Source organism: Choloepus didactylus, chromosome 16 (genome assembly GCF_015220235.1).
Source record: "Choloepus didactylus isolate mChoDid1 chromosome 16, mChoDid1.pri, whole genome shotgun sequence".
In the NCBI taxonomy this organism is placed as follows: Eukaryota; Metazoa; Chordata; class Mammalia; order Pilosa; family Megalonychidae; genus Choloepus; species Choloepus didactylus.
In genome coordinates this window covers 24,879,531-24,902,147 of record NC_051322.1, presented here as the reverse complement: position 1 = coordinate 24,902,147, position 22,617 = coordinate 24,879,531, and the positions used below count along the sequence as shown (strand labels likewise).

At 37.2% G+C, this 22,617-nt stretch overlaps 1 protein-coding gene and 1 pseudogene across 18 annotated transcripts in view; both read right to left on the bottom strand.

The window, feature by feature from the left end:
* Positions 1-22,617, bottom strand: part of TCF4 (transcription factor 4) — a 345,156-nt gene that overhangs the window by 245,507 nt on the left and 77,032 nt on the right. The gene's annotated exons all lie outside the window — the stretch shown is intronic.
* LOC119511592 lies at positions 15,735-17,330 on the bottom strand (annotated as a pseudogene).

Genomic DNA, 22,617 nt, shown 5'->3' with positions numbered 1-22,617 from the left:
TAAGTAAAGCTAATGTCTGCAAAATACTGAAAAAGTACTTCTTGATTTATCATTATCATCCCTGCTATACAAATCGTCTAAGTACTGGTGAGATGGGGGGAGGGAGATGGCTCTCCAGACCTTAGACTCCTGGGTGTTCCTTACAGAGATTCAGAAACTTCTGAAATTGTTGGCAAAATTTTACACACATATTTAGGTATATGCACTTTTCTAGGAAGAGAGTTTATACTTGCACTGGATTTTCAAAGCAGTCTCTGACTCGAAGGTTAAGAACCTCTGCTCTAGATCAACTAATTTTTAACAAGCTACAGTCTGTATTTGCCAAACATGCTTGCCATTACTGTAACAGAGGTGAGGGCAGAGATTGTTTTCATCAGATCTTCATACTTCTCACTCAAGGCAAACCATCCTTAATACTGAAGTTCTGTAATATTTTGGACTGAGGCCTTAAAGGCCATTTATAACTCACTCCAAACAGCAGGAAAAATAAGTCCCACACTTAAAGAGTATGGAGCACAAGCTAATTTTAAGTGTGGGGCTCTCTGAATAAGTTACAAATTCTGAGCTCAGAATAGATGAAAAGACAAAAACATAAACTTGAATAAATTACTAATATTAACAAAAAGGATTAAGTTAAGCTACAAATGGCAAATAAACCTGTTCACTGAAATTCATTACTGCATATTAGAAGGAGAAGCAACTTCCCAGGGAAAGTTTCAGAGGCACAGCAGGATTTCAAGAGAAGGTAGGAAGGATTTCAAAAGTTGCAGAGTACAAAGAAAGGAATTCTAAGTGTGTGGCAAGGGAAAAGGTGAAATGGTTAGATGTAAGGATGTAACTCAAGATACTGAAAATTAGAGACCTATCTTATTTTACTAAAGAGTGAGTCTAACAGTAGTGAGAGATAAGAAGAGAGGATCTTCTTCATCAGCAATGCTTAAGAACATTTTACTGGACCTCCCTCCACTCAATTCTATTATTGCAGCATTACTAAATTCTCCCCTTTTTCCTCTCTTATCAGTGCTCCAGGCTTCAGACTTAGCCCACTCCAACCTAACTCAGGAGTCACTGACAACTGCTCCTTCTGCATGCAAAAACCTTCAATAGCTCCCTACTGCTTTTTGTATAAAACCTAAATTTTACCTTCTTTCTAGTGTTACCCTGCCTGCACTGCTACTCCCTTCATCAACCCTGTGCTACAAGCATATCAGACACCTCACTGTTACCCAAAATATCCCTGCTTGTTTTATATCCACATCTTCCCTCCACCTGGCAACATTCCTTCCCACTATATAAACGCATGTAGAAGGAATAAATGAAAACACACACACACACCACACAGATAGGAGCTTAGGGATAAAATACAAATTCTCCACAAGGGTGAAGTGTTAAGTACTTACGTAGGATTTAATCTCTTAAAATTTCAACTTTAAGGCTTTAATTATGTAGGTGGTACATGTGACAAAGACAATCTAATCTACTTAATATTAAGTGGTAAATTGCCTTCTCATGGCAAATCTGAACTTTAATTTAGCCTTTTATGGGACAGGTTTATCGTTTTACAAAATCATGTCTCATACTAGAAGATCAGAAATTAGAATACTTATGAATAATAGTGTATTCTAGACATCTTCAACTTTAACAGGCATCTATGTAAATTAATTTGCAAATTGTGTTTCCTATCTATAGCCTAAGTTGATAAAGTTTAATTGCAGTCATACACAAGGATTTTAAGAACCTGGACTTTTGTCTTCAAACATCTTTGCAAACTTAATGTAAACCATTCCTAGGATTCAAATCTTTACAATCATTATGGGATTTGGGGCATCTGTGGCCAGAACCTAGAACAATACCTTGCTAAGAGCACAGGGAATATATGTTGAGTGAAATAAATGTATTTTTAAAACTCAGGAGCTTTGTCATGAAAAAATATAGAACAGCAGTTAAAAATCATGGAATTTGCTAAAATAATTATAAACAACTAGAAGGAATTTTAAAATGTCAACTCGCATTTTATCTCCTTTCAAATATACAATTCAGTTGTATATATGATACTAAAATAAAAATTTTTTAAAACCATAGACCTGTACAACACAAAGAGTGAAACCCTAACGTAACCTATGCACTACAGTTGATAGTATAATTATAATATTGTTTCATCAGTTGTAACAAAGGTACCAAGCTCCTGCAAACTGTTAATAGAGAAAACTGTGTATGTGTGGAGAGGGGGTGGTATATGGGAACTCTGTACTTTCTGCATGAGTTTTCTGTAAATATACAGCTGCTCTAATAAAAAATTAAATTAAAATTAAAATTAAAGAAGTGAGATTATTTTAAAATGTTAATTGCAACATATAATTACAAGACACAATATAATAAAGAAGAAAACATTATTTCCTGGTAAGGGCTTTATACATTTGTGATTATTATTATTATATGTTTTACTTCTCTAAAACATTAAGTAGGGGGATATATAAAAAAAGACGAGGATGGAATAAAACTTGATTTGAAACATTAAAAAAAATCCATGAGATGAAATTCAAAAATTGTTACTCCTTTAAAATAAAAAATAGATTTGACATAACTCGACACCTGATATATATATAGCTTACTACTGCTTTAACCAAGGGATTGTGTGTACAAAGCTCTCTATTTTCTTTGAAGAAGTAGGAGCAGCTGCTAGATATATACAGTGCCCCTCAAAAGCCAGTTAAAGCCACAAATAATTGCAAAACTTGTTCAAATCAAATGGACGATTTATGTATGATTTTGCAAAGTCTTTATAAATATTTGTGAATGGTTATGCACCCCATTTGAAAGTATTTGCTATAAAACTGCACCGTAAACTGCACCGTCATAAACAAACAACTATTCTCAAAATTCATACTCATAGCAAAAACCTATGAAGTTCTGTATTCAGTTCTGGCCATGGAAATTTCTACCCTCCCTGGCTTTTCACTGGCTACAGCCTAATATACAAAACAGAGTTTGAGTTAAAATGTAACAGACACATACTCTCTCTTTTGGAGTCCATATAACCAGCATTTTTCAAAAATTCAGGGGGGGAGAGCAAGAAAATAAATGTATGAAGTTTAAAACCAACCATGGCCCTCTGTTAAAGGGCAATGTTTACAGTGACAGGAGGGAAGCTGACCTGAAAAGGTCTTTCTTACAGCTTGGCCTCTGAGGAGGCTGAGAATGGGGAGCAGGGGATGTGAGGGAGAAAGAAAGGAGGCGTGGCGAGACAGAGGCACAAAGGGGTAGCAGGGCTGGGATAAAAGCTGAAAGGTGTGTGCCAAGATAAAAGTGCACTCTCATTAACTTAGGCTGAAGCTCCATTGTCAGAGACCACCCAGGGCAGGGAGTGTGTTCCTACTGATCCTACCGTCTTTAAAGGTTATAATCCTGCATCGTCACGTCAGAGGGCTGAAGGGCAAAGCCAAAGGCTGGTCAACAAGCCTCCTACTCACAAGGTAAACTAAAGGGAGACTCTCTCTGGCTCCCACAGATTCGGTGTGCCTCTTGAACCTTTTGTGGTGGTTGTTCTTTGGTTTTTGTCTTTTTTAATTCAGAAATGTAGCTCCCAGTGTCAATAAGAGAAGTCAAAGGGAGAAAAGACTCTCTTTACAAAACAAGCTTTCCAAACACACCTGTCCCCTACTCTGAGGATTCTCTGTGTTTGTACAGATACTAAAAGCATGCTTTTTCGAAACCTCCCATTTGTGCCACAATTTCCTGTAACCTGGAATCTCTTTGGGAGTAGTTCTCAAAACTTTAGTGGAAACAGGAATCCCAAGAAGGTCATGATAAAGATGCTGGTCCTGGGACAGCATACCCACTGGGGCCAGGAATCCGCAGTTTTACAATATGCCCAGCATTTTAGGATGCAGGGGTACCACTTTGAGAAATACTGGGGTGTCAATTATAGGCAGTTTCCCTCATTCACTCTGCTCCTCAGACCTACTGTAGCAGTCATCTAGAGCACTGTTATTTAAAAAAAAAAACATATTTCTGGGTACCTCCCAGAGGTACTGAATCGGAACCTTCTGGATGGGGCTGAAGAAACTGGATTTTCACCAAGCTTTCTCACTCACCCCTACCCCCCTTCATCTCTCCTTCAGGTTCTCTGGGATACACCTTGCCTATAAGTGCCCACTGAGTTGCAGTCAAAGAGCAGATGATGATGTTCACAACTCTTAATCACAAGGCAAGCGGCAGGGCAGATGTTAACTACCACCCTCCAAGAAGAAAAGTGAACGCTTCAGCGCACCAAGAACTCCAGAGAAACCGGTGACATTACTGTACTGGTAACAAAGATCACAAGGAACTATAAAAAGTAATTTTAAGTAAAAAAAATCAAACAAACAAAAATCAAAAGAATCATTTAGTGAGGGAAAATGATTTGCCATTTTTCACAAGGCAATCTGCATCCTGAACACAAATAAACACCTCACACAAGAGGACATAATTTTTAAGCAGGCCTAGAAATACTCAAGACTTCTTTCAAATCTCCCCCACAGGATTCAGAAACACTCAATGATGAGAGTCTGTTCTTAAACAACCTGAAACCACCAACACCTAAGCACATGTGAAATATCAAAACAAAACACTTCCCCCACATCCCAATCCCGACACGGTGATGAAAAGCAGCCGTCATCTGATTCAATCAGACCACATTCAAAGCAGGTGGTTCGGAACATTATCTGAGCCAAGTGTGCCAGCTTCTTTCCCACACAGAGCAGCAATAACACAATACTTACATATATATATATATATATATATATATATATATATATATATATATATATATATATAGTAACATGACACGAAGAACCAGAAAAAACACTTTCAAACCTTTTGGTGGGTAAAATATAATCCCTACATTTCTAAACGAAAAGTATAAAGAACACTTTACTGGGAAAATGTGCCTTAGAAAAGCAGCAAGCACAAGGAAATATCTAAAGATTAAGATATTTATATGTTTAGAAGACTTACATGAAGCCTTCGAAGAGAGTCAAAATTGGGATTTCTGTGGCTATTTTGCATATCTTTTGGCAAACACGGATTTAGTTCCTTTAAGGCACATTCAAAATCATTTTTTCATTTATATTTATCATATTTTATATATGTATTATATACTCACATATGTATTATATCTATTTATATCATATTTATTTGTTTTTTACAAATTTGACGCCAGTAAATAAACAAACATGGGCCCCAGAAGCACACCTTTCTGGGGTCTAATTTCTTTCCACTTATTAAGGGGCTGGCAGGGATAATATATTTAATCTTGCTGTATCTCAGTTTCCTCAACTGTAAAACGGGATAATAATATATGCCTCATAGAGACTTTGACAGATTAAATGAGATTACTGATAGATTACACTCAACAGAGTATCATACATATAGATGTGAATAATACATGCAAGTTTTTACAAGTATTGTTAAGATTGGTATTGAAATTAACCTATCTCTAACAAAAATAATTTAGATACAGTTTGACTTATACTGAAGAAGTTTCCAATTGTTAAAATAACTGAATAATCATATAAAGTATGATTTAATAATCTGCTTGTAGTTTTAGCACATTAATAATCTCAACAACAGCTCTCAGCAAATTCATCCAGTTTCCCCAGAAGGCCACAGAAAGGAACTATGAAATGATCTGGCCCACCATGTAAGTAAATGTTTAACAAGTTCTTCAATTAAAAAAAAAAAAAATCTAGTTTGGGCTGCACCATTATTTCTATGAACATATTCAGTGTATTGAGGAAATGAAGACACAGAAAAGGAACGACTGAGAATGCTATTTAGTTGGGTGAGATTAGAGAAGATGTCTCAAGTATTAATGGAAAGGTTAGGAAAAAGCAGGGAGAAAAAAAGAAGTCTTTCAAAAGATGATTTTCCATTAAACTTCAGTTGATTATGGGGATAAAAAATGCCAGGCTATTAGTCTGTAATGTTGGTTAATAGTTTTCCTTATTTTAAGAAAACAATGAAAACTAATGAGATACATCCAGCAGCCTTAAAAAAAATGAATTACTGTGCATAATTTGTAAGCCCCTACACCACATGCCTGTATGCAGTCCTTCTTTTAGTCAAGGTTTCAAATTAAGGTTATTATTTATGAGAAAAAGTTGAAGAGACAGTAAGAGCCATAACAATTCCCCCAGACCATCGGTGGGGAAAAGCAGTCACATTTAGAATGAATGGAAGATGCATTCCAGGCCAAATATTTAAACAGGGGTGCAGAGGATACACACACAGCAATCCGCACGCACCTGTCACTGCAAAATTCAACACTCACAATTGAAGGGGCATTTGTGTTCACAAATCAAGTAATTATATCCCTAACTATCCATCTGCATATGCAATTACCCAGTCTGTTGCACAGAAAAGCAGATTTTTGCAGGTGTTCCCTTACCATCTTTCCTTCAAAATCCAGTTGCCCTTTATGAACCCAAATCTGGGCACATACCAGTCCTCTAATTGAATCTTCGTAGCACTGTGGTGAAGATCAAGTGTTATGTTTTCACATACCATGTTCACATACAGAAGATTTTGTAATCTAATCAGGCTCTTGCTCCTTATTACTGTTTAACTAATGGCTTAATGGGCTCCGCTTACACCTTGATGTTAAAGGAAATGCGATGTGCTTCCTACCTCCTCTTTGAATCTGTTCCTTGGGTTTTCCGACACGTTCTAGTTTTGCATGCATACGTTAAAATCTCAGAGTCGAAATAAAGTTAAGTAAATAGAACGACAAGGTCATGGACAGAGAAAATTAGTATGTGTGGTTGAGGGCAATGAATTTGATCAAAAGAAAACTCTTCTGAATTTTGGAATCAGAGAAATTCAAAGTGGAGTTTCTATAATCAAAACTTGTTTAGCATTTGTTCTGACCGGTGCAAACTGTACTTCTGTGCAGTTATGTTATACCTGAGAAATATAGCATCTTCAAACCTGAAGATATACAGGGACCGCATTCCCCTCTGTGTCAATCTCAGACCTAAATTAATCTCAGACCCAGTTTCATAGAATCTGAGCACTGGACAGGACATCAGATAGCATCAAGTTCAATAATCATCTCAGAAATAGAAACCAAGGTCTGAGTAAGTGCAGGGATAGCCAATGTCTCAGAATGTGTTTAAAGGATTGATTCAAGCATCTTTGTATATTTGATAGTATTTCTAACTTTGATTTCTTCACTGTTTGCAGTTAATGTTCACATTCTGCTATGCAATCCTTTATATGCACATTTCTTTGGTTAAAAAAAAAATTCCTGAATATACAGTCTAAACAACAAAATGTCTATTGTAGTAGTATTTTGCAGTTCTAGCAAAGAGGAAAGTTGTGGAGTTAAACTTTGTGTTTTCTTTTTTAGAGAAACTTGTAAGCATGTATTTTTATATGTTCTTTCTAAAAAATATTATATGCAAACTTTAAAACATCATTATTTGGATCCCAGCAAGACCCAGCTTATTTTCTGCTTGCTGTAAATTAAGCAAAATGCTATTAAAAAAAAAAAAAAACGAAAACGATGGGGGAAAAAATAAACCAGGTCTAGAGCCCAAGTCTCCTGAATTCTTACCTTCATACCAAGGACTCGACACTGCGGCCCCCAAAATACATTTTTTTTTTTTTTTGGCTTTGCACCCAATCCTTAGAGATGCTGATGGAATGCCTCAGTGGGAGCAGGCAGGCTCCAGCTGCCCCAGACTCACCTCTTCTACTATCTGCATTGCTCATTTTTTTTTTTTTACCTGCCTGGATCCCAAAGTCAGGTGCATTTTCAAGATTCTGCTATATACCCTGCTGTCACCACCATAACCAAATTGCAAGTACGGTGTGGAGAGGAGAGCTCTCTCAGGGAATGGACAAATTCCATGATCAGAGACTAATAAATATCTCCATTGACATAAGTGTCAGTCTCTGCTAAGATACATCTGTCATTTGGTGTTAAAGTATTTAGGTAGTTGACTTCATGATCTGCTTACGTATTACAAGTGATATTTCAGGAGAACACTGTTAGCATGAGTAACACAGCTGCCCTCGGGAAGTGTTCTAAACAATGTCCTAAACTGGATTAGTGACCGATATTTAAAAGACAAGGAACTCTATACCACCACCAACTTGCACGACCTTTAAAAAACTTTTGGGCTAAGTTAACCTTTCCCAAAATTGTTTTCTGCAGGACGTTTCTCATGGGAAGTATTCCATGAAAAAGAAGGTTCCTGGGTCAAAGCAGCTTGGGAATCATTACAAATTGTTTCACCCTCTGGAGGTGATTTACCATATTTAGTGGAGAATGTGACAAAATAAAATTTCTATTAACATATCTTTAAACAAAGTTTTTAAAATGCTGGTCTAAATTATTCTTTCAAAAGGCTCAATAGGAAAAGGGAATAACTGAAATTATCAATTACTGTTTTGTAAACTACAATATATTAAAATCCAATAAATGAAATATAGGATAGACTTTATAACTCAAGCATCTCCTCCTTGATAATTCTTGAACATAGAAAATGTGAGAAAATTAATCTATATTTTAACATGCATACCCACAGATAAATATCCAGAGACCAAGTTCCTTGTGTCTCTGCAGAGAATGTGACAGTAAATCATATGGGAAAACTCCACCCCATTCATGTCTTCAGTTTCTGTGATCTTTGTTAAGCTGGTCCCTAATTCAAGTGTATGTCCGCGGTCAATGATCCTGCACCTTTCCTATCAACACAAATATAAACAGCAAAATGTGTTTCATGGGTATTGAAATATTATACATTGGTGAAACCAAGAAACTTAGAATATTATAATATATATTTGGATTTCAGGTCACACTTCTTTTTGTAAATATTTTTCTGATTTTTATATGACTTCGAATTCATTCCCCTATTTAAATATGAAATTATATTCTTAAATAAACTTTCCTAATTAGCACTGGCAGCTGGATTTTTACTTCTTTGGCCAAAATAGAGCAGCAGTTTATCTGAAATATTTAGGGGCTTTTTATAAACAAAAAAATTGATCAGTAATGTATAAGAAATAGAAGTGAAATAGCTTTAGCCAATACAGGCTCTTCTCCAACTAACAAAGTAACCAGCAAACCATACCTATATTCTATTTTTTAAAATATCTTGAATGAAAACGGAAGAATCAGATGAAAGGGAGTTTGGACGCACATAGAAGGAAAATGGCTAGTGGGAATAAAGGGACTTCTCTCTCGGCTAAATAGAGAGTCTTTTGAGATTAGTATTATGATTTAAGTCTACTTCAAAAATGGTTTTGGCCTTATAAAATTACATTAAAACTAGCCCTGATGCATTTGCATTTAAAGGGTCACCTAACACTACTCAGCAGCACTGAATTCAGTCCCCATTGACTTACAGTATTAGGGCACTACAATCACAGACATTTTTCAGGATAAAGGACAATAATACTCTTAACAAAAGGGTTTAAAGATACAAGTTACCAGGAATGTGAAGAGAACTACATTTATTTGCAAAATAGAACACATTCACCTGCAACATTAAAACAATGCCGAGCAGCTAGCCAAGGGGAATTTCTATTATCCTTCTCTGTGAAGTCCTTTCCTGTAGGACTACATTCAATCGGAAACATTGTACCTTTTAAGGACAAAATCTTGAAAGGAAAACAGAAAAAGTAAATTATATTTTTTATTTTACAGTGTCTCGGTCAAAGTTATTAACTTTGATCCTTTCAATCCTACACTAAGGGAAAGGAGTATCTTATTGCAATCTACAAAGATCTGAAACAGATAATAAAGTTTTTCTTTAAAAAAAAAAAACCCTATACAAAGCAACACAGCTCAAAGAAGTGGGAGTCTTGGCTTTCTTTTAAAGAAAAAATAAACGCATTCTTAGGTCCTGGTCTTTAATCATCAAGAGCTCAATCTCAGGGCTACTGGTTTTATTATTTTAACCAATTCAGTCAAAACCTGTTTGATTCAGACTGTTGACTCATTTAAAGCAGCAGATGCATTTTTTCAGTGTTTTGCATCAAGTGACATCAGAACCCTACACTAACGCAAGAGAATCTAAAACAAGAACTTAATGCCCATTTGGGTCACAGGAATTGCCTGCAAAGAAGGTAGAGAAAACAAAGAGTATTGGAGGTACAAAAGTTCCTAAGCTGGTTCATCGGGCACTTATTTCTACCTCCAACTGTGGAATAATTTGGTTAGTTTTTAAATCTTGTCCTAAACATACCATAGACGTGAAAACGCTTTGGAAAGTTCAAATCATTACACAAAACTGTTGTGATCATTTAATTATGAGATATTGAACAAGTATGAAGTTTTATGAACACTAATTCTGTTCTCCAATTTAAATACTAAAAGGCAAAAATGGATGTAAAAATTCCTGGGTAGAAAACAAATACATATTTTAAGGCCAAATGTTTTTAGGAACAACCAAAATCAGTTGCTTAAAATTTTCTGCTTTCATTCATTGTTTTCAATACCAATACAATGGATAAATCAAGAAAATACACATTTAAACACATGACAAAAATGAATAAAAATAAGATCAGTTTTGTAGAAAGTAGTAATGTCATAAAATTGCATTCAGCAGCAGTGTCTATAACCCGAACCTAAGAATTCACTATTTTACACTGCTCCTTAATTAGGTAAAGAAATTCATATTTGTCAAAAACAAAAATATTGTTAAATTTCTGAACAGTTTGAATTACTCAGGATCTGTACTTTTCATGGATGTGAGCAGTCAAGTCATTCTGTTTTTAATTCAAGCAGGAACCACCTGCAGGAGTCATCTGAGCTTTTCCCCAATTTCCCCATCTCCTTGGTTTGGGCACTGATGGATATCTTCATGTCCCTTCTTTGCTTGTTTCATTCTATGTTTACAAACACAAGCCTACTATTTTGCAATTCATGTTTTTCAGAGAAAATGTTTTCCAGCAATGGAAATGAAAATGGTACAACAAAACCACGACAGTATAAGCCTTTAATGCAAGGCAGAAAGAGGAAAGTAAATGCTCAGTTTTCATATAGCTAACTCTGTGGCTGCCAAGTAAAGAACCTAAATTCAAGTGTTTTATAATTGTTACAAATGGTGCCAAAGTACAGTGTGTTACAATAAATTATGAAGCTTATCTAAATCATAAAAGTAATTAAACTTTCCTCAGATACTCATAATTCTGCCCTCCATAAATTTTCTGTTCAGTACATATTCAACAGCTATGTGTTCCAGTTAAAGAAAAAACTAAGAAGAAAAAAGAAAAAAGAGGAATCTCCTTCCAAGAAAAACCATGCACATATAGGCACACAACAAATCTAAATTGCAGAAATGCATAAACAATTACTTTCAAGATCTTCAAACCATAGCAAATGTTAATACAAATATTTATACTGGAAACAATTCTCTTAGAGCTTTTCATGTTTTGTTTTGTTTTACTCTTATTATTATAGACATTCATTTTAACATGAGTTTTCTCCTTCATCCCCACTTTTCTTCCTGCTGCATGAAGTCATACATCTTTGTTACCTTATTACTGTACAATCTGTTGCATTAATAACAAAAATAATGAAAACAATGGCAACCCAATTAAATGATCCCTTCCATTTGCAACAGAGTCCCAACTTCTTTAAATACTCTAAATGGTAAAATACACACAAGACTCTTCAATTACTGAAATACAGCAGTCTAGAAGGAATGCAGTTACTGCTAAGAATCAAACTGAAAAAGAGCTGTAAAATTATCAAAAAAGCAAAAACAAAAAACTTTAAAGCCACAAGGGAGTACGTGGAGGATGATACCATTCCCAAGTTTAGGTTTAAAGAAGGACTTGAAATGACACCTCATGCTCATAAGAACAAAATCTATTTTCAAAAGAGTCAGTAATATTATGTCTTCCCAGTGGGAGCAAATCAGCCAAGCAGGTGGGTTAGTGATGAAGGAAACCCTTGTTCTATTATAAATATCTTCAATAATTAGCAAACAAGATGAACAAATCAAGAAAAAGCACATAGTTTAAAGACTATGTTTCTAAAAAGTTCCCCAGGATTTAGTCTGATTTTTGTTTGGGTACCTCGTTTCTCAACCCTAAATCAAGCACTTCTATTTCAGTATATATTCCAATTTAACTAAAACACTTATTTTATAAACAGAAAAGGAAATGAGTTTGAATAAGATATATTTATGCAATTACCATATCTAATAGCCAATTATGTGTCCTCCTTACATGAACAGATAAATAATATATGCACATACATTTATCAATCTTGTCTGTGAAGGAAAAGAGAGAAGAAATTAAAAGAAGAGCAAACTATTATATATGGCATGCAGTTTCATTACTTAATATTTACATAAGGAATGCAATATTTGTCTTCAATAAAGCTACAAATCATAAACATTTGGTTTGGACTCTTTTAGCCAAACTAAAATATACAAGCCATTTATTCTACCATTCTACCTGGCAGTCATGTTTGTTATAACTATTTACCTTATTTTGTAGAGTAAAAGGAGGGACAATGCTAAGGTTAACATAAAGCTATTAAAACATTAATTACAATAACATCAAATTAAATATTTTCTTTAAATCAGAATACCTCAGAATATCCAGGAAAAATTAGAAGTTATTGTGAGAATAGGATCAGATGTATTAAACTTCTAAAGTGTCCATTAACTAAAGCTACATGGAACTGGAAGGGGGGGAGTCCAATGACACCCGCATGAATACAAAATTAATTCATTACGATCAGTGCTACTACAATGAACACAAAATTAATTCATCACAGTGGAATACACAAAGCACTACCCACTTGTTATACCTACTGACAAAAAATAATAGGATGATTATCATCCACTGGAGTGACACATGTAGCCATGGGCACTGCCAGCAAGACAGGCACACAAATGTTTCTTTCCTGGGAGTCTACCAAGATAGTCTTGCAAAGCAGAGCTTTATCAACTATACTAAATAAAGCATAAGGTGCAAAAACCTAAATTACCAAAGGGCTTCCCTATTTTGTTGCTCCCTACTAGGGCCGGATTAGGGTGAGGCGAGTGAGGCACTGAAAGTGCAACATTTATGGAGGCACTCACTCTCAGGGTCCCGAAGTATCTGCACTTGCAGGATCACACAGCAGTACCTCCACCCAACTCTACACAGGATGCAAACCTACGCTCTAAAGCATGAGCACCTCCGTTCACTGGGGAGTCCAGGATTCCTGCCATACAGCTACAGACCATAGACCTGACTCATGCATACAACTATTACGGTCAGCTGTATTGTCCTCTCAGGAAACCTCTATGGACACCAGTCTCCTCAGAAACACCTGGAACAAGTGAATCATCCCTTAACGTCCCCTCTTCTAGTGAGGGGCACTGGCTGTTGGATTTTCTTCTCCCACATCATTAGAGAGGCAATGCCCAGCCACCTCTGACCTCAAGGGCTCAGTCTACTTTCCACTTCTATCACCAACTTAAAGACCTGCTTAGGTTTAAAGAGTGTCTTCCCCTAGTAACTTCAAGGGGATTCAGCATGTGGAAAGTTGCATACGAGAAGGTAGGTAGAGGACTATTCCCTAGAGATGACAAATTTCTCCTTGATAATGAGCCATGTGAAGTGATGTAATTTTCCCCCTCTATTTGTAAATCCCCTTTAAAGCCAGGAAATGCTTAAGTATCTGTGGGAAGCTGCTACGCATAATCCTCATGAACCTAGCTACAATATTATTCTTGTAGCAATTCTTCCTTCTTCCTTCAAAACAGGGAAGGGTCTGTTGTTTTAAATCTTCAATGATAGGCTAATCGCAGACCCTTTTACAGAACAAAACCAAGAAATACTAATCTTCATCAAGGCACTGAAAGGCTCCAACTTAATGTTACTATTTGTAAAAGAAGGAACTTATTTCCTTTGCTGAACTGCTGTCCTGCTCTTTATCCTTATTACTTAGACTTCGTGGGGTGCTAATGCTATACTAGTGCATCTGCACATCACAAGGAAGAAAATATAGGAATCTGCCACAACGTGAGAACAGAACATTATATTCCCACCTGAAAACATGGTATCATAAATGCTGAAAGTCTCAAATGAGGCAATAGGCTTAAGCAGAGAGAGAGAGCGAGAGGGACAAGTTTTAGCACAGGGTAAAGAACCTTGTAAAAGAAAATTAGAAGAGACTTTTTCTGCTAAACCTAGCTCCATTCCCATCTGTTTATGAAGAACAGAGATTCTCAAACTTGACTATACTTCAGAATCACCTGGGGAGGTTTTTAAGCTCCCCAACTTAATTGCGGGGGGGGGTTTCCTAAGCTCCCCAAGTGATTCTAATGTACAGTCAAGACTGCAAACCACTGACACGGAAGCCAGGCACCCATACACCAGGGACCGCCGAAAGGGAATTTACTCTGAGGGGAAACACATCGACGAGTAATTCCCAAGCCTGGCTGATTATTCAGATACCCACGGGAGCTGTTATAAAAATACAGGCTCCCGGCCCTACCCAAGACCTACCTGAATCAGCATCCCGAGAAATGAAGTTCAGAAATTTCTGTTTATTACAAAAATAAACCTCCAAATACATTTTGATCTTCAAGTGGGGTTGGGAACAAACGATCTGGATGAAACTCCGAAATTCCTACCCTAAACTTTATTTATTTCCAACATAAAGCTTCATGTTTAGACTAGTAATATTACCTTGCCAAAGAGTTAGGAATAGCAGGGTGAACGAGTAGAGGAGGGGAGAAGTATTTAAGAAAAAAATAAAAAGAAAAGAAATTTAAGTGTCCTCTAAGCACTCACAAGTCTGCTTCTTAAAGTGCTGATAATGAACAGTGGTGTGCTGAAAAGACCAATGAAACTAAATTTTGTACCAGTTCATTTCAGCACATCCTGTTTATATGACTATTTAACGAGTCATTCAGCCAGGATGATTTTCTGTCTGAATATGTTAATTGCCATTTTTTTTTTTTCATAGCTCTCTATTAAACAGTACAGATAAAACAGGCATGCTCATGTTTTTAGGCCCTATCGGCCTCTCGCCCTCACAGGAGTAAATAAGGGGGAACATTTTTTCTTTTAATGTTTAATTCTTTTAACATATATTGGCATTTGGGACCCCACTTCAATTCAAAAGCATATGTTATGGTTAGCATTAAAGGGAAAAATGAAATGAGGTGGTTCTCCCCCATATGCCACCAGCTTCATTATATCACAAAGAATTATCTCAAATAACAGGACAACAATGTGAAGCCTCTTGCTGGTAAATTCCCCACTTTTAGGAGGTAAGTATGGGTATCTGGGGAAATACAGGTGATAAAGAAATGGGAAATTCTTGATGCACACTGGTATTCATTTACGCTTGACTCACTTAAATTAGTGAAGTACACATCAGTGTATAATGAATACCATCAATTAACAAGAAGCCTGGAAGATCCAGGAAATGGGTGAAAGACGTAGTTAGTGGTTTTTGGATGATGATTAACAAGTGATTAAGAGAATCCTTTTTTATATTTCATTTTATCCCACAGGAAGCCCAATTTACAAATGTAAATTAATAAATAATGTCAATCCTAGAAGTGAAGTAAAAGCCATCAGTAAAAAGCCACAGATTTTTATTCACATCATTACATAATAAATCAAACCACTCTTAATATTCACTTTAGTATTTATGCAGTTTCCAATGCCTTAATTTTAATTCTGAGCATTTACTTTAAACAAATTACACATCATTATACTGCATTTGGGGGAGGGAAAAAAAAAAAACCTTAGGGCTATAACAACGCATTTTACTCTTAACTGCTTTGTGTACAAATATTAAATGGTCAAATTAATTTATTTTTGAGGGAGGAAGCCCTCCGCAGCTCCTGGACTCAAAAGGTACCAGTGATTTCTCTTTTTCAAATATGCTGGGTTCAGCTTCAAAGGGTCTGGAACTTCTCAGTGAGGCACTGCATGGCCACAAGTTGATCTCTAATGTCATCTGTTTCTTTCTGTAGCACAAGACAGCCAGGGTATCTGGGAGCTCCTGGTGGTTGCTGCTGCCTTTCCTGACTTGGGGGATGGACAAATGGCCTCTGGTCAGCTGAGGGTGCTGTCCCTCTGGGTCTGACACTTCCTTGGCCCAGGGCCAAGGGCTGCAAAGTTTCCTGGGACTTGGGAGGCCTTGGTCTTGGGGTCTCCACTGCTGCAACTTCCATAGCACATGGACAGGCAAGCTGGCTCTTTGGGACTGGATCTCCATCTTCTCTGGCCACTGCTTGGGCTCCCTTGACCTGCTCACCACAGGTTTCTCCCCAGTGTTGCTGTGGTTTGGGCTGTTTCGGTTTCAAAGGGACTGAAGAACATCTCTTGGCTCTCCTGAGGAGTGGAACACCAGACACTGGGGAAAAGGTGGCTAGTTCCTGGGGACCACCAGAGACTTGCTGCTCCCAGGAAGGAAAGGCCTGGGATTTTCTCCCCAGGACAGTATTTGAAGTACCACCTATGGATTTATTCTTTTGGGAGTGGCCCAGGGCAGGCCACCTGCAGCAGCAGTTCCTGAGTAGCTGGCCCTGCTCTCTCTGTCCCCCGACCAGACTTTGCAGAGATGTTGAGCTCTCCAGTAGGCTGCCTTTCAGTAGCTGAAGAGAATCCACCAAATGGGGTCTAGGAAAGAACCCGGCATGTGAAATAAAGTTCTTCCTGACAGGGATTTGAGTGTCTGGGTGTGTCTGTAGGACCCTTGGGGCTGCTGTCTTGGTGTGGCTTCCTTCTCTGGGATAAATGCTCACCCCCATCAGCTGAGTCTCACTGAACTCATCTGGTGATGATCCCGGGTCAGAAAGCAGCCTGACTGGGTTTCTCCAGGCCCACTGAGGCGTGGGAGAAGCCTTCTGCAATTCTTCAGAGTGGGGGAAAGTGGCTTTTACCATGGGGACCTGCATCTAGGTCCACCCAACGGCAGATGTGTGATGCTTTCTGGTTATGGGCTTCTCCCAGGCCTGGTGTATCATGGTCGGCTCCTGCAGGACGGCCGCAGACTCTCCAGCAAGCTGGGACTGTAGTCCAGAGCATCCCCTTCTCCTTGTTTTCAATGGCTTTTTGTCATCTAAAATTTTTCATAAATGAAAATGAAGTAACCAAAAATATGAACTCCAGTGCAAAGGCTTATTGGTCTTTGTACCTCATTAAGGGGACTTTATCGATCACATTTGTTCTTTTGAGTTGCAACTAACACTGCTTGGAAAAGGACAGGTTGGGTTTTAAAAGAGACAGATACGACCTAAAGGGAACACATTTTACCGTAGTGAAATAAACTGAGGAAACAGTTTGCAGATTAAAAACCCCTTGAAAGGAAGCATCATCTTTGGGGAAAAAAAAAAAATCTTTGCTGAGGAAAACAGCTGGAAACAGGAAGCTTTTGTGCTTTCATCCTGCTGGCTTTGATTCCACTGCATTCCCATATCATGAAAAGGCAAAGAGTCTGATTTCAGCTGTGATTTTTTTCAACAGAAGGGGGAAAGGCTTTGTGGATTGTGAGCCACCCCGTCGGAAACCCACTCCCCGCCCCCATCAAGCCAACACTAACAATGAAGTGGAAAAAAAAAGAAATAACAATAGATAAGTAGCAACTCAAAAATAGTGTTTTATATGTTTTAACAGTGAAAGAGAAATACTAGTTATAACAATATTTCCCTCAGCAAATCTCCTATAAATTTGAAATCCCCATAAGTGAAAAAAACTAAGCAAGATAGATACACTATAACAGGTTTTCTTTTCTCTACAGTTGTTTGTGATTATTTTCATTACCGATAAAAAGGGTTAGATGCTCTTTTCCACCTGGGTCCTCCTCAAGTCCCTTATGTCCTTATAATCTAAAGTCATTGAATTCTAGCTTTCACTATATTCAGATGTATAAAGTCCTTAAACTTACCTGTTAGCATCTCATACAGATTTTTCCCCACTGGCATCTTGAAAATATTTTTATTAAGTTTACCACGACATTTAAAGGACAATGTAGCACAGTAAAGGAAGCTTGGATTAGAAGTTTAGATCACCCTTGGTAACCAGAAAAAGAGGCAGCTCAATAAACAGATCATACAAACCTAATACACCCAACTCACAACTTATTCTTCTGTTGCTATTTTGGGATGCCCTTTAAAGCAAGGATTACAAAGCCAGACAATACGGGGAAACGTAAACATAAAACTCAGGTTTTGAAAACTGCAACCAATGGCATCATAAATAGTGTATCAATGACACCTCATATTCCTCACAAAGATGAAATGATTTGCATACAAGTTAAGAAAAGGAACTTACAGACAAGTTCATATAAATTAAGAAAATTAACTAATTCTTTTTCCTAAAGCTGTTCTTAATAGACATGGAAATTTTACAGCATAAGAGGTTTCAAGCAGGAAACATACAACGAACATTAACTTCATCTTAACAGGCAGCTTAAAAGTAGGTATCTTTAGATACTCAAACTTACAGTGGAATACTTTGATTCCATGGTAACATTTCAATTTCTAAAAAATGTCTACTGCTGACACTTGCTATGTGCCTCTTCCCTATAAATGGATATTAATTGCTTTTGATATCCTTATCTTTTCTGAATATCTTTTATTTGAACTATCTTGCTTAGTTACTAGTGAAGCATAGTTTAATTAGAATCTTCAAGTGAGGTTTAGACAAAACATCTCTCAAATAGGAATGACCCTCAACAACAAAAGAAAATAAAATGGTTATGTGTGCCAAATTTTGAAGATCCATTTCCTTGTAGGATATAATGCAAAGATTAGTAGACACAGAAGATTCTGATCACCATTAATTCCTGGAAATTCCAAACTAGAAAGGTTTGATTCTGGATTCTTTGTGTTCTTGGCATCATTAAATTCAGGGTCATTATCGTCATCATCATTCCTATCACCAACCTTCTTCTGCTCTTGTGCACAGAATTTTCACATATTATTTCATTCATTCTGAAAACAAGCTAAAAACAGGCATTCTCCTCCTTATACCACTGATAGGTAAACCGAGGCCAACAGAGGTTGAGCGTCCTGACCACGGTCACGGAGATATTAACAATAGGGTCCAGGTCTATGGCAGAGCTCCTTGGGACACTCCATGAATGAGAACCCAACCCTGACTCACAACCCCCACCAATACAAGATAATAATCAGCATAAGTACCGTAATTTCCAGGTTAAGTTACAGAATTCTCGTTATTCCTAGCATATTCCCAGGGAATTCAGTTTAATTAGATAATAACAGTATTATAGCCCTGTAGACTCGATAACATTCAGCAGGGAGCAGTGAATGGCATAGTCAACTTTTCTTTGACATCTATTCTAATTCCCCTAATGTAGTCTTCTCTCCTCCACTACTGTTAGTATGTATTCATTTCACAATGCTTATTGAGCACCTATTAGGTACCAGGGCCATTGTCAAGAACAGAAGTGTGAATCCATAAATGCTGCTCCCATGAAGTCTGCTTAAAAGATAAGCAACATACACATGGGGAAAAAGGGAACTCACATCTGTCGTGCATCGAGGGGGATTGAATCTTTCCCATGCTTATCTCTTTGAATCCTTATTACAATTATGTGAGGAAAGAAACTGAGCCTCAGGAAGAAATTACGAGTTTTGCCTAAGGTTCCATAAATTTGTGATTATAAGACCTGAGATTCATGGCTGTCTAACTATAAAGCGCATACATTTCTCACCACATCACAGTGTCTCCTTTATGGAACGATAATACAAGGTAGGAAGTTAAAAACATTCTGTAAAAAAATTCAGAAAAAGTATTACATGCATTCATTCAGAAGAAGGAGTGATTATTTCTCCATGTGAAGAGTGGTAGTTACTAATAAAACCTCTGTGGTCCAGACACTCTTTGGAAAAACAGAAACCAAAAACTATTATTTGAGCAAACAAGTTCAATCACTGAAGTTATAAGTGAGAATACCATGTTTCCTCAATGCTTTACAGAAAATATGAATATGACAAACTATTTAGTCCTTTTCTTATAATGTTAATCCATTTAAGCTTTAACTTAGAAACATACAAGATGAGACAAATCACTGTACAGCCAAACATTGGTATCAATACAAAAAAATAAATTAAAACACACACACACACAAAAATACACTGACAAGACTGTAATATTTTTGCTTACCCAGTATTTACTGCCCCACTCTGCATTTACCCCATACACAGTATGCCCACACAGCTTTCAATTCATTTTGTCTATTGGTAAAAGGCACTGCAGTACCAACTTTAAAAACCAATCTGATGTGTAAACTCAGAATTTAATCTTACAACATAGCCTAACATAGACATAATAATTGTAATAGTCCCTAGATTGTAAGCTCTTACAGCAGTTAACTCTATCCCTGAATTGTAATGCCTATCTCTAAACTTTGAGATGCTGATCCCTTAGCGTATAACCTGATTGGTCTCTGGAACAATGCGTATCTCTGAGACACCTGAAACTCAGAGCTAGAGCTCGGCAGATATGAATGTCAGTATTAGAGCATACAGCCACTGTTAAAAAAAAAAAAAAAAAAAGATGAAAAAGAGCCCAGACTTCAATTATGATATGAATGAAGCAGGTCTGGTTAAGACCAGGGCAAGCCAGGCCAAAGGGTAAAGGTCAAAACTGACTGTGTTTTAAAACTTCAACTTCCATATGAGACCAAGGGAAGAGATATCTATTTGGTACAGGATCTAAATTTTCTAAACGGTACAACTCTACAGTTGATTTGTTCAAACACCACAATTGCATGGAACTTTAAACAGGAAGTGAGATACGGTAGGTTAGTATAGGCTGGAGTGAAATAGTGACACATCCCAGAGTAATTTGGGCAGATAATAAAAAATATATTTACAGCCTCCCCCCTCCCCAGCCCCAAGGATCTGGGGGAAGGTGCGGAAGGGTTGGACTTCCTCACCTGGACTGGTGTTAATGTTGTCACAAACATTGGGACTGGCGGTTTGATGTGCTGAGCCCTTGATCGTGGGACATGCATTTATGAAGCTCGTTACTGCAAAGGAGAGGCTAAACTTGCATATAATTGTGCCTAAGAGTCTCCCCCTGAGTACCTGTTTGTTGCTCAGATGTGGCCCTCTCTCTCTCTCCAACTGAGCCACCTCGACAGGTGAACTCGCTGCCCTCCCCTCTACGTGGGACCCGACTCCCAGGGTTATAAATCTCCCTGGCAATGCAGAATATGACTCCTGGGGATGAATCTGGACCTGGCATCATGGGACTGAGAGTATCTTCTTGACCAAAAGGGGGATGCAAAATGAGATGAAATAGTTTCAGTTTCAGTGGCTGAGAGATTTCAAATGGAGTCGAGAGGTCACTCTGGTGGACATTCTTATGCACTATATAGATAACACATCTTAGGTTTTAATGTATTGGAATAGCTAGAAGTAAATATCTGAAACTACCAATCTCCAACCCAGCAGTCTGGACTCCTGAAGACAATTATATAATAATGTAGATTACAAGGGGTGACAGTGTGATTGTGAAGACCTTGTGGATCATATCCCCTTTATCTACTGTATGGATGAGTAGAAAAATGGGAATAAAAACTAAAGGACAAATGGGGTGGGATGGGGGGATGATTTGGGTGTTCTTTTTTCACTTTTATTTTTTATTCTTGTTCTGGTTCTCTCTGACATAAGGAAAATGTTCAGAGATAGATTGTGGTGATGAACACATAACTATGTTATCATACTGTGGACAGTTGATTGTATACCATGGATGATTGTATGGTGTGCGAATGTATTTCAATAAAACTGAATTTAATTAAAAAAAAAAAAAAAACAATCTGAGTATTAAAACAAAATAGACTTCCTCTCCCATATTTGGTAGGAAAGCCCTAATTCAAATGCTCCAAGCCTCCCCTAAGAACAAGCAATTATAAGGTGCAGAAAGGCTATGGTTTTAAAACAACATGCTAATCCTAAATAGTGCCTTGGTAAAGGAAAACTGCCAAGATGTTGGCATAATGCCCAGTGATCCGTCTTACCTACAGTAATAAAACTGCCCTAATAAATGTGAGCAAGACAGTTAGGATACATTTTGAAGTAAGGTTACTGGCATTTTTTTTTTCCACCTCACCATTCCCTAGAAGAACAAGCCAGACCTATTGAGGCAAAACACGGCAGATGGTAACCCAGCCCAGTACCAAGAGCAGCTAGTCAATCCAAAGAATTCACACAAAAATAAGGCAAGATGTTCAATGATTTATAGCCCTGGTTTCACTTGATAATTATGGAATCCTACTCTTCCACAATGACATCTTTTTATTGTAGTATGCTGGGTAGCTAGTTAAGGTATCTAAAAACAGTATGTTGAGATGTGATGATTAATAATAAAATAATTTAAGATTTACTGTCGTTGTTATAGCTAACACTCATGCCAGGCACTCTTGTAAGCAATTTACAAGAAATGACTTATTCAGTTTTCCTAACAATTCGATAAAATTTTGACCGACATCATACAGATGAGGAAACTGAGAACTTGTGACTAGAACAAAAAACCATACCATGGAGAATCAACTTTCAAATCCATAAATTATGGTATCAGAGTGGATTTAATCTAAAGATTATTAGCAAAATAAAAAACAAAATGCATTTACAT